Source organism: Lactuca serriola, chromosome 3 (genome assembly GCF_051521515.1).
Source record: "Lactuca serriola cultivar US96UC23 chromosome 3, Lser_US96UC23_V15, whole genome shotgun sequence".
Classification (NCBI taxonomy): domain Eukaryota; kingdom Viridiplantae; phylum Streptophyta; class Magnoliopsida; order Asterales; family Asteraceae; genus Lactuca; species Lactuca serriola.
Window position 1 is genome coordinate 47931160 of NC_136410.1, and position 12199 is coordinate 47943358.

Consider the following 12199-nt stretch of genomic DNA (forward strand, 5'->3'; position numbering starts at 1 on the left):
GACCTTCGCACTCGAGTTCTTCGGATGACGCATGCAGTGACGAATTCGGACGCGTACGCCCCGTGTACTCCGAGGCTCCAGCCTCCTATAAATAGGATGCGAGGGCAGCCGGTTCTTTTGTTCATTTTCCCTCTTCTCTCTCCCGTTTTTGCATCGATTTGCGTGCCATAAATACCCCGAAGCCCCGGTATTATTCTCAAGCCCCGAAGCAAGTCCCGAAGATCCCGAGAAGTGCGGTTCCCGAGCAGAAGCTCTGCCCGCGAGAAGTTCGATTTTTGTGGAGATCTTCCAGATCTACCGAAGAATACTACTTCTGCAAGTCGTAATGTTGTCCGATCATCTTTTGATCAAGTGAGTGTATACTACCTTTCATAAACACGATAATAATACAAGTATGGGTTGAGTGTATTAAGTATATTGTTGTTTATATGTGTGAGTGTGTAGTTACTTTCTTCTAACATATAAAGATGAAGTATTTGCTATGAAATACGTACTATGTGTTTATATGTTATTTGTCTATTTGAGATGGGCATGGAAATTGGAGTTTTATACAGGTGTTAAATGATTTAAACTGTGTAAGTATTTATATCTATAAAATTGTTGGGTAGAACATAGGTAGATGGAATAGTTGGTGACTATGGAGTTAGCGCCTATTGTATAAACCTTGGCGACGATGTGACTTCGTGCCTATTTGATAAACCTTGGTGACTATGGAGTTAGCGTCTATTGTAAGTAAACATTGGCGACTATGGAGTTAGCGCCTATTGTTGAGTAAACCTTGGTGACTATGGAGTTAGCGCCTATTGTAAGTGAACCTTGGTGACTATGGAGTTAGCGCCTATTGTTGAGTAAACCTTGGTGACTATGGAGTTAGCGCTTATTGTTAAGTGAACATTGGTGACTATGGAGTTAGCGCCTATTGTAAGTAAACCTTGGTGACTATGGAGTTAGCGCCTATTGTTGAGTAAACCTTGGCAACTATGGAGTTAGCGCTTGTTATGTGAACCTTGGTGACTATGGAGTTAGCGTCAGATAACTATGGATTTAGTACTTGATAAATAAGCTTTGGCAGCAATGGAATTCGTGCCAAATTTCTTACGAATAAATGAATGAAGGATAGTTGGTTCTTAGGGTAAAACCTTAAGAAGATAATGGGGATGGGTAATTGGGTTGATTGTTTGCTGATTAAATATAATAATTATATTATTGTGGGTTGAAAACCCTATATGCTCACCAGGCTCCCAAGTCTGACCCATTCAGTTTTCTTTTCATTACAGGTAATGGCACAAGGGTATAAGTTGGTGGACTTGACGAGAGATTTTGGATTATAGATCAGTAGTTAAATAACTATTGTAAGGTCTATTTTATATTGTTTATGCTTTTGGTCTGTATCGAATATGACATCCCAAGGTTTTATTATTTAATGAAAATACATTCTCTTTGAGAAATGTTTGGATAAATGGTTATCATATTTTTGTTTTTGGGAACAAATTCCACAACAGTTTTCTTTAAACGATTACTCTGATTTTAAAAACAAAGCATAAACAAATCGGTCTTTTCTGGCCGTGAAATTAGGGATGTCACACCTAGATCCAAGCTTTAGGGTTTGCATGAGCACACAAGATGTTCTTTTGGCTCAAACCCATCAGTGGTATCAGAGCCAGGTTGGTTTTTATTGTATTTGATGCTTGGTATTTCATTCATGCTTTAAAAATTCGTTTTTTTGGCCCTCTAACTGACGAACTCGTCGAGTCCCAATGTGAACTCGACGAGTTGGATGAACTCGACGAGTCCACATTGGGAATTCGGCGAGTCGGGCTGTCAGATAGAGGATATCTCGGGATTTCTTGTTGTTTTGCTGAAGGATAATTACCAAAACTATTTTTGACTAATAAAATGTGGTTTTTATTATTATTATTATTATTATTATTATTATTATGTGATTATCCTTACCAAAACAAAAGATAATTACCAATTAATTGAATAATAAACTCCTTATGTGATAAAACTTGATTATTTAAATTATTTGATGAATTATCTTGTAAATAAGATGAAGAGGTCAAATTTAGATAATCATTAAATTAAATGTTTAATTTTAAATTATTTGCTATTTGATCCTATGTGTTTTGAAAAGTTCAAAACTTGCCCCTCAAGTTTTGGAATTTTAAATTTTTAATTAAAAGTTTAATTTTTAAATTATTAAATTCCAAACATTGGAATTTTACAAGTTTAAAATTTACCCTATACTATTATAATATCATAAGAATATTTATTATATATGTATAACTTAAATGCTAGTCTTACAGTTAGTAGGCCTCATTCACGAAGCCGATCCATAAGAGGGGTATAAGGTTATCACCTATAAAATGGTTGTTTAATGGGTGTCCACTCTCGCCCACGACTTCCTTGATTGGTGGAGGGTCGTTAGCCGAACGGGTAGGTTAAGACAACCCTTTCCTCATTAAAAGTATAATAAATTTATACAGTAACTAAATGTTTTTCCAAAAAATTCTCAATCTTAGTTACTTTAGGCAAAAATGAATTGATGTAATTCCATGAAATTACACTTTGTACCCTTGCTAAGACGTTAGTGGAGTGTGTGTGGTTAACCGGCACACTAATTGGGCTCTAAGAAAAGGTAGCAAAGGGTGATTCGATGTTTGTCATAATTCGATGGAGCGTGTGTGGTTAACCGGCACGTCGAATAGGTGACTGGAACATTGAGGGCACCATGTATATTTACATGGTTATTCACACCCGCTTTGTGATCCCCGACATCTCAATCACAAACTTGAGGGGCATATCGAGATTTAAACCTGTCATTGAAAAGTTCAATGAATCTCAAAAGATCTAGGAGTTTTCAATACATTTAAAACATAATTTTAATTTGTTTTTCATGGTGGAAAATTAGTGAAAAGCCATTCACTTACCTTCAAACTATTTGCATTTTAGATTACGGCATCCACTTCTAATTTGTAAATAATGTTGTTGGATCTTAGCCCTAATTTCTTATTTGGGTGTTTAATTGGGGATTTGTTTCTAATCAAACTTTTCTCTTTTCTATTTCAGATGTCGAACGCGAACAACAACACTTATGGTTCCTCATACTCGTTCTCACTCATGAACTTGTGTGGGAGAGTGATCTTTGACAGGTCCAATTTCAATGATTGGATCCACAACATTCGAATGGTCACTCGTTATGAGGACAAGGAGTATGTCCTCGATGAAAAGCTGAAGGAAATCAACATCAACACTGCCTCTGTTGAAGAAATCGCTGCCTTTGAGGCCCATGAGCGTGATGTTACGAAAGTCCATTGCATCATGTTGGCGACTATGACTGTATAACTCTAGAAGTCCTATGAGGACATGTATCCCTATGAGATGCATCAAGATCTATTGGACCGGTATCACCAAAGCGTTAGGCAAGAGGGGTACAAGATCATCACTTCGATGATCACTGCCAAAATGGGTAACAGAGAGTCCCTTACTGCTCATCTGCAAAAGATGTAGAGATATGTAGATCGCCTGCTAAAGTTGAATGACAACTTTGATGAAGAGTTGGCAATTGACATCATCCTTCACTCCTTGCCTCCCTGTTACAACCAGTCCCAAATGAACAAGGAGGAGGTCACTTTGAGCAAGCTTCAAGGTTTGCTGAGGACTGTTGAGAGCAACCTCAAAGACAAATATGTTGCATCAACTCCTACTCCTGTTGTTGTCCCAGTCTTGGCAATTGGGCAAGGGATGGGTAAGAAGAGGAAGGCTCCCTCAAAGAGTCACCATAAGGGAAAGTCCCATGATGGAACCTCTTCTAGTGGAACCAAGGCTGGTTCTGCTAAACCCAACTCTAACCCAAGGAGGCAGGGTGCCACCACTGCCACAAAATAGGGCATTAGAAACGAAGTTGCCTAAAATATTTGCAAGATATCAAGGATGGAAAGATCAAGCCGTTCTATGCATGTATTTACACTAGTAAATCTAATGATTCATCACATGTTATTTCTTGGGTACTTGATACAGGATGTGGTTTTCACATTTGTTCTGGTTTGCAGGGCCTACGAAGAAATAGGGATGTGGAGCATGGGAAGATAAACTTGATCATGGGGAATAGAAGATCATCGCCTGTCACCAAGATTGGAGTTTACTCTTTAGTGCTTAGTAATGGATTTGGATTATATTTAAGTAATTGTTGCTATTCGCCAGATATGGCAAGAAACATCATTTCTTTTCATGGTTTGTATAGACAATGCTTTAGATATTCATTTGATAATGAAAAGGGTTCTTTTAATGCTTATCTTAATGGTGGTTTCTATTTTGAAGCATTGTCTTGTAATGGAATATATGAAACTGTGATGGTTGTAGATAATTTAGGAAATGATGTGTTGTGTATTGATTCTTCCAATGGTTTGGTTAAAGCATGCTTGTGACATTGTCGTCTTGGACATGTCAACAAGAAACACATAGTCCAACTCCAAATGGATGGAGTGTTGTAGTCATTCGACCTTAGGGACGATGACGTGTGTGTCTTGTTTACTTGGAAAGATGACCAAGTCACCCTTCACTGGCACTTGTGAAATGGGGTTAGGGTTTATTTGATCTCATACACACTGATGTGTGTGGGCCCTTTAGATCCACCACAAGGGATGCGGGCCGCTTCTATGTGACTTTCATCGATGATTATAACAGATATGGGTATGTCTACTTAATCAAGCACAAGTCATACACCTTTGAAAAGTTCAAAGAGTTTAAACAAGAAGTGGAGAATCAATTGGGCAGGAAAATCAAGATGCTTCGATCCGATCAAGGTGGAGAGTACCTAAGTCTTGAATTCTACGACTACCTCAAGGAATGCATAATCATTTCGCAATTGACACCACCTAGGACACCGCAGTTGAATGGTGTGGCTGAGAGACATAATCGAACCTTGCTAGACATGGTTTGTTCCATGATGAGTCATGTTTCGCTACCTATCTCGTTATGGGGGTATTCCTTAGAGACTGCCTCCCATATCCTTAACTTAGTCCCTGTAAAGAAGGTTGCCAAAACACCTCACGAGATGTGGACAGAGAAAGCTCCCTCATTAGCACATATCAAGAGTTGGGGTTGAGAGGCTTTTGTAAGACAAGAGACTCACGACAAGCTCGAGCCTCGTAGTGAGCGGTGTATTTTCATCGGCTACCTGCAGAAGTCCTTTGGATATCTCTTCTATAGACCGAGTGACAATGTTGTCCTCGTTGTGAGGAGAGGGGTTTTCCGAGAATGAGAACTCATAAGCCAAGGCGACAGTGGGAGGCAAATCAATCTTGAAGAGATTCAAGAGTCGAGCGATGAAGGAACCTCTAACGATGGCGCTCAGCCCGAGGAGGAAACTCCGGTTGAACCGATTGACGAGTCCTTACCTCTTAGACGTTTCGAAAGAGTTAGGGTTCAATCCCAGTTTTATGGTTTTCATATTACTACAGAAAGGGATACGTTCATTAGTGATAGTAAACTAGTGAACTTAGATGAACCTAACAACTATAAGGAAGCCATGGCAGTCCCGGAGTCTGCAAAGTGGAAAGAGGCGATGGACAGTGAGATTCAACCCATGTATGATAACCAAGTTTGGAGCTTGGTTGATAATGTGTCAGGTCGTAAGATGGTCGGGTGCAAGTGGATCTTCAAGAAGAAGACCGACATGGATTGGTTGCGAAGGGCTTTACTCAAACTCCCAAAGTTGACTATGATGAGACATTCTCATCGGTTGCGAAGATAAAGTCTATTAGCGTGATGTTGGACATTGCTGCATTTCATGACTATGAAATACGGCAGATGGATGTCAAAACTGCTTTCCTTAACGGAAAGTTGGTTGAGGATGTTTACATGAATCAACCATAGGGTTTTGTCAATGCAAAACACCCCAATAGAGTGTGCAAGCTTGAAAAATCCATTTATGGATTGAAGCAAACGTCTCGCAGATGGAATCTTTGTTTTGACGAGAAAGTCAAAGAGTTTGGCTTTCTGTGAAGCGAAGATGAATCATGTGTATATGTCAAAGTTAGTGGGAGTATAGTTAGCTTCCTCGTACTGTATGTTGACGACATATTACTCATAGGAAACGACATCCCGACGTTGCAGGAAGTCAAGTCCTGGCTTGGGAAATGCTTCACTATGAAGGACCTCGGAGAGGCTGCCTATATTTTGGGAATAAGGATAGTGAGAAACAGAAGTAAAACACTAATAGGACTTAGTCAGAATACTTACTTGGACAAAGTACTAAATCACTTTAGTATGGAGAATTCTAAGAAGGGGGAGTTACCAATCTAAAGTAATGCCAAGTTAAGTAAGACTCAAAGCCCGAGTACCGAAGTCGAGATAGCAGAGATGAGTCGAGTACCTTACGCTTCCGCGGTTGGCTCAATTATGTATGCTATGAATTATACTCGCCATGATGTGACATTCGTTTTGAGCATGGTCAGAAGATATCAAGGGAACCCTGGCAAAGCACATTGGACCGCAGTCAAGAATATTTCTTAAGTACCTTCGGAGGACCAAGGAATGGTTTCTAGTCCTTGGTGGGAGTGATGACTTAAGGGTGCGAGGGTATAATGACGCCAGTTTTCAAACCGATAGGGACAACTACCGTTCGCAGTCAGGCTGGGTCTTTACCTTGAATGGAGGAGCAGTGACTTGGAAAAGTTCCAAGCAGGAGGCTGTAGCTGATTCAACGTGCGAATTAGAGTATATAGCTGCGAGCGAAGCATCAAAGGAGGCGATATGGTTGAAGAACTTCATCAGAGACCTTGGAGTTGTGCCAGCCATAAAGGATCCCATGGAAATTTTCTGTGATAATGAAGGAGTGGTTTCCTTGACCAAGGAACCGAGGGATCATGGTAGATCTCGACATATCGACAGAAAATATCACTTTATCCGACATCGGGTGGAAGAATGTGTCACACCCCGAAACCAGGAGGGCGGAATTGTTCCGGGGTGGAGGGCATCATGTTTAGCATCACAATCATTGTACAATAGCAATCATAGTAACACAACCATTACAATGAATATATATATATATATATATATATATATATATATATATATGAAAATGTTTACATCAGTCTGAAACTTGTTTCAATTACACCAAAAGTATGTAGAATATAAAAAACATGACTCTTATTGCTCCAACTCCTCTAAATCCAAGAAGTATCTGTCTACTGATTTTCTAAGAATACAAGCAGTTTGAAAGAATATCAGCATAAAGCTGGTGAGTTCATAAGCATTTAGTTTTGGTGGAAAAATGTTTTTTGATTCTTTTGAAAAGTGTTCCTCAAGAAAATCTTATATTTTCTTATGAAAAGTAGTGCTGAAAGAGTATCTATTAGTAGAAAATAAACCATCAGTTTTAGAAATGTCGATGTTATCCTGGGAAAAATCCCATATTTTCCCTAAAAACAGGTTATCCGTCCTAGAGGTAGAGATGCAAGTTTAGAAATCCCTGATTACTATCAGTGTATTTATGAAAATAGTTTTATTTCTTAAAATAAAACAATGAAGAGTAGAGTCCATAAACCAAAGTTAGTTTATACTTACTTAAAGTTAGTTTATACTTGATATGACCTAGAGACCTTTACAATGTTCTTCAGGCGTTAAGCTAAATGACATTTGTTCACCCCAGGCTGCCTGCCTAACTGTAGCTAGCATTTCAGGTGTGGGATTGTCAGTCCAGAATAGATATATTCACAAATCTCACGCTCTCCTCCAGGAGACCCTGGTTATACTAAAAGGATTTATCCCTGTACACCTAAGGGTACAATATTAAAGTAGAGCCTCACAATTATGTATAATCTAGTTTACAAGCTAGAGACAGTATAAACAGTAATTATCCTTGAATAAATGTATTTTATACTCCTGAGGAAATATATAACATAAACTAAATTTGCCATAGTTTATACATATTCATCCATGAAATCTGATTTGGTAGAAACTGTCTAGAGGGTTATCCTAAACTATACCCATTATAGTTTATTAGAGTTGATATGGAAAATGCTTTGTAAAAACGTTTCTGAAAGTATTGAAGCTAGATTTCCAAATTAAAAGTTTCCCTTATGCTCAACATATTACAAAAAGGGATAAAATATCTAAATATGTTATTAAACGTGGAAATCGTTGGAATGTATTAATAAGTTTAAAACTTAATAAAATACTTTGAGTTTGACTTGTATTCTCCCCTTAAAACATTAAAAACACGAAAAATTATAGGGGTATGAACTCACCTCGGGTAAATGGTTTAACTGAAGGATCGATACGGAAAGTTGGGTGTTCAAGTGAAGCCTTGAACACAATTTGATCCTAATTAACGCGTAATGACACATAAAAGAGTCAAATGAAGGTATTTCACCACTAGATGTGATGGAAAGCCACTCTAGAGACTTGGAACTACTTGCACTAAGTGATAGGACCTTGTAGGGTTGCATGAGGGGAGTGTATGGCCATCTTGAGTGTGTATGTGTCCATGGGTGTGCGGCCGTACACTCATGAAAGATGGTACTTTTGAAGTGTTCTCAAGGTCCATACTTGTATCCACGAAGTGTTCTAGGTCTATACTCAATTGCAGTGCATGTTAAGGGTTCTAGAAGCGGGTTTGCAGCCCTAGGATGAGTGTGTGGTCGCACACGGGAGTGTGCTGCAACACAAGGGTGTGTGCGGCCATACACAGGTGTGTACAGTCGTACACCCCACATAAAGATGTCTAAATGTCAATTCCAATGTGCAATAAGGCTAAGGTCATGTCTATCTCGAGTATGTAAGTCAAACTCTCACTTTGGAGGGTGTTTTAAGAGTGTGCGGCCACCTTAAAGGGGGTGTGTGGCCGCACTCACTTCCAAATATGAAGAACATGATGAATATTGCACACTTATGGCTTAGATAAAGTGGTCTTTCGTGGATATCAAGTTAGAGGATGAATTACTCACGTTCTTGAAGCTTTGGAGGATTTGTGGTTGAAGAAGCTTGAGAGAAATGGTGTTGTGTGCTGCCAAGGTGTTAAAGGAATGAAAAGAAAGGGGTATACCCTTTATATAGGGGTGGGTGTGCTGCCTAGAAGGGAGTGTGTGGTCAAGAGGTGAGTGTGTGGCCGCACACCCATGTGTATACCCGTACACCCCCCTAAGGTTGTGTATGGCCCGGTTTTGTCACCCTATGGCTTGCTGACTCATTCCTAAACTCAACCTTGGTCTTACTCAAGCTTAGAACTCTCAATTGAACCCTTAAACAACACGAGAAGTCAACAGAACAAGTTTAACATTGATTGAATTGGCTACCTGTTACAAGATAAAAGTTTCGGGTTGTCACAGAATGACTCCTCGTAGTGAAGAGGGTATCGTCGGAGGAGAACCCATCAGATCCCCTTACGAAGGGACTGAGTAGGGTTAAGCACTTGCAGCACGCTAGGAACATTGGGTTGAAGGACGATATTAGTTTAGATTAGATAGCTTTGAAACGTGTAATGGATAAATGTAATTGTCATCTGCTGATTAAATAAAGGGGTATTATTTATAAGTAAAGTTATTATCTTATGTTGATTATTTACCTATTGTTTCACTTTGCATGTTTTGACTTCCTCAATAATAAGATTATTCGAACGTTCCACAGTCACTCATACTTTCGGAGTAGGTATGAAAGAAGATTGTCATGAATTGGTTTGTAGATTGTCTAAAGTGTATTAGACATAGCAAAGGTTTGCTGCAACGTTCATGAGTTCTTATGAATTTGATTTGAGCATTGGATTAAACCCATGCTTGCTAGTATCACTTCATGAAATTTATCACGAGTGATCGCAAGATGATAATATCATATGGTCTTAAAACCTAGATATATGGTTTATCATTTGCGAGTTGGTTGTGCATTGATAATGCGTAAATGCATCAATAACTTGATGTTATAAAACACATTGTTGTGCATGATTTGATGAGTGAATGGCAAATGCATATAAGTCAAAGTTTATCTGTTCCTTTTATCCTAAGAGGGTAAAAGCGATATATGGGCTCTTCGATGATTTGGTTTGACTTATGTGTCGGGCCCGGTCAAGACCGAATTGATGTGTTCAATTAAGTTCTATGTCAGATGAATCAGAGATCGAGAAACAAACTGCTGGACAATAAGTATGACCGTGTTCCATGTAATTGTCCGCACGATATTTAGAACGGAGGACTATACGATCCCTTATCTAAAGGACAAGTTACTGATAAAATCAGAGTTCGACAACGTCTTTGAGAGCTACGATTGTTAATCGGATTGTACTTACATTTGTGGTTACTAGACTTATCCAAGTGGGAGACTATTGGATTAATGTCTAAGTCCGTAACTATATTTGGTATGTACTTGACCCGGTTGTGCATGATCCTTTTGGGTTGCCTTCACCAGAGCAACTTGACAAGGTGATTTATGGAGAGGGAGAGAGAGTTTATTATGGTTTATTAATATATTATGAATAATATATTAAAAGAGAAATCATATAGTTTAATTAATATTAGACAAAAATTAATTAAGAATTAATTTTGTGGCTAAAAGACATTAATCAAATAAAGGGGACGTAAACTGTCAAATGTGTGATAGTTGAATATTGGGCTGAGAAGCCTTATGAATTAGGCATGGACGAAATTAAGGATGTGTCCAACCTAATTTCGGCCATAGAGGCTCTATTCCAGAAGGTTCCTTGAACCGCTAAAGGCCTAAGCTGTCCATTAGGGTTTTGACTGAAACCCTAGCAACACAAGTATAAATAAACCCCTAGGGCATCAGATTTCGGGACTGGAAACCATAGAAGAGTTCATAGTCGAAATTGTGTCTCCTCCCCTCTCTCCAATATCTTCCTCTTGCTTGTGTGGTGTTTGTAAGTCATTAAAGGAGTGACATTTGTGACTCTAAGCTCCAAGACAAGAATATTCAAGCCATTGTTGGAGACGTAATCATCTAGATCTGTTTTCATATGATAATTTCGAAATATGTATGCTAGATCTAGGATTCATAAGTCTTGGATGAATTGCATGTATAATAGAGAAACTTAGATCCAAGCTTTAGGATTTACATGAGCACATATGATGTTCTTTTGGCTCAAACCCATCAGTTACCCTAATAAAAAATTTCTTCCACATTGCTATCGATCGTTTTTTTTACTACTATAAGATGCATGCTTCAAAACCAATTACTCTTATGATGGTTTCCGAGAGTTGTACTTATAAATTCTCACTGATTATGAGCTACTAGCCATGGAAACTTAGGTTGAGCTGGAGCAAATGAAGGCTGACATGCAAACGCAACTGGCGGAGTTGGAAGGCACAAATTGATGTTATAATGCATATTATGATGGTGATGTCAGCGATTGGAAATACAATATGGTTTGGGGAAGATAACGATTTTAGTGTTTTGGGGTTGGAATAACAGTGGTGTTGTTTGTGTTTTTTACTAATTTTGCCATCATAGTATTAATTGTTCTTACTAATTTCGGGATTGTTTGTGTTAGGTCAGTGATTGTTTATGTTAGGTCAGGTTCATACGGTGGTATGTTTTTATTTTGGGTAAAAAACAATCTTTTTGGGGGTTCTTAATCATTTTTTGGGGGGTTTTGCAAAGATGAAAACCATGTTACATATGTATGTATGGCCACTGTGTATTACATTTTGATGAATGGAAATGATTGTTTCTTCTTAATGCAATGTACTTTGTTAAAAATTGTTTCTTATTATGCAATGTACTTTCATTAAAAATGTTTCTTATTATGTAATGTACTCTCATTAAAAATGTTTCTTATTAATACAATGTACTTTGATTAAAAAAATTTGTTTCTTATTAATGCAATGTATTTTGATGAAAAATGTTTCTTATTAATGCAATGTAGTTTGATTACAAAACTGTTTCTTATTGATGCAATGTACTTTGATTATAAAAATTTCTTATTAATGTAATGCACTTTGATTAAAAAAGTTTATTTCTTATTAATGCAATGTACTTTGATTGGTGGTTATTATTTATTGTGTTTAATTGTTTTTGGCTAAAGACAAGAAAATAACAATGTACTTCCTTTTGATTGACCGTTGTAACACCCGTTTTCCAGGATGCATTGATTTAGGGCTTCAAGGAGTCAAAATTTTGATTTTTTTTTGAAGAAATGGGGTCTCACGGTGTGATCTTTGAGTGGTCATGGTGTGAGGAGGGTTAATAT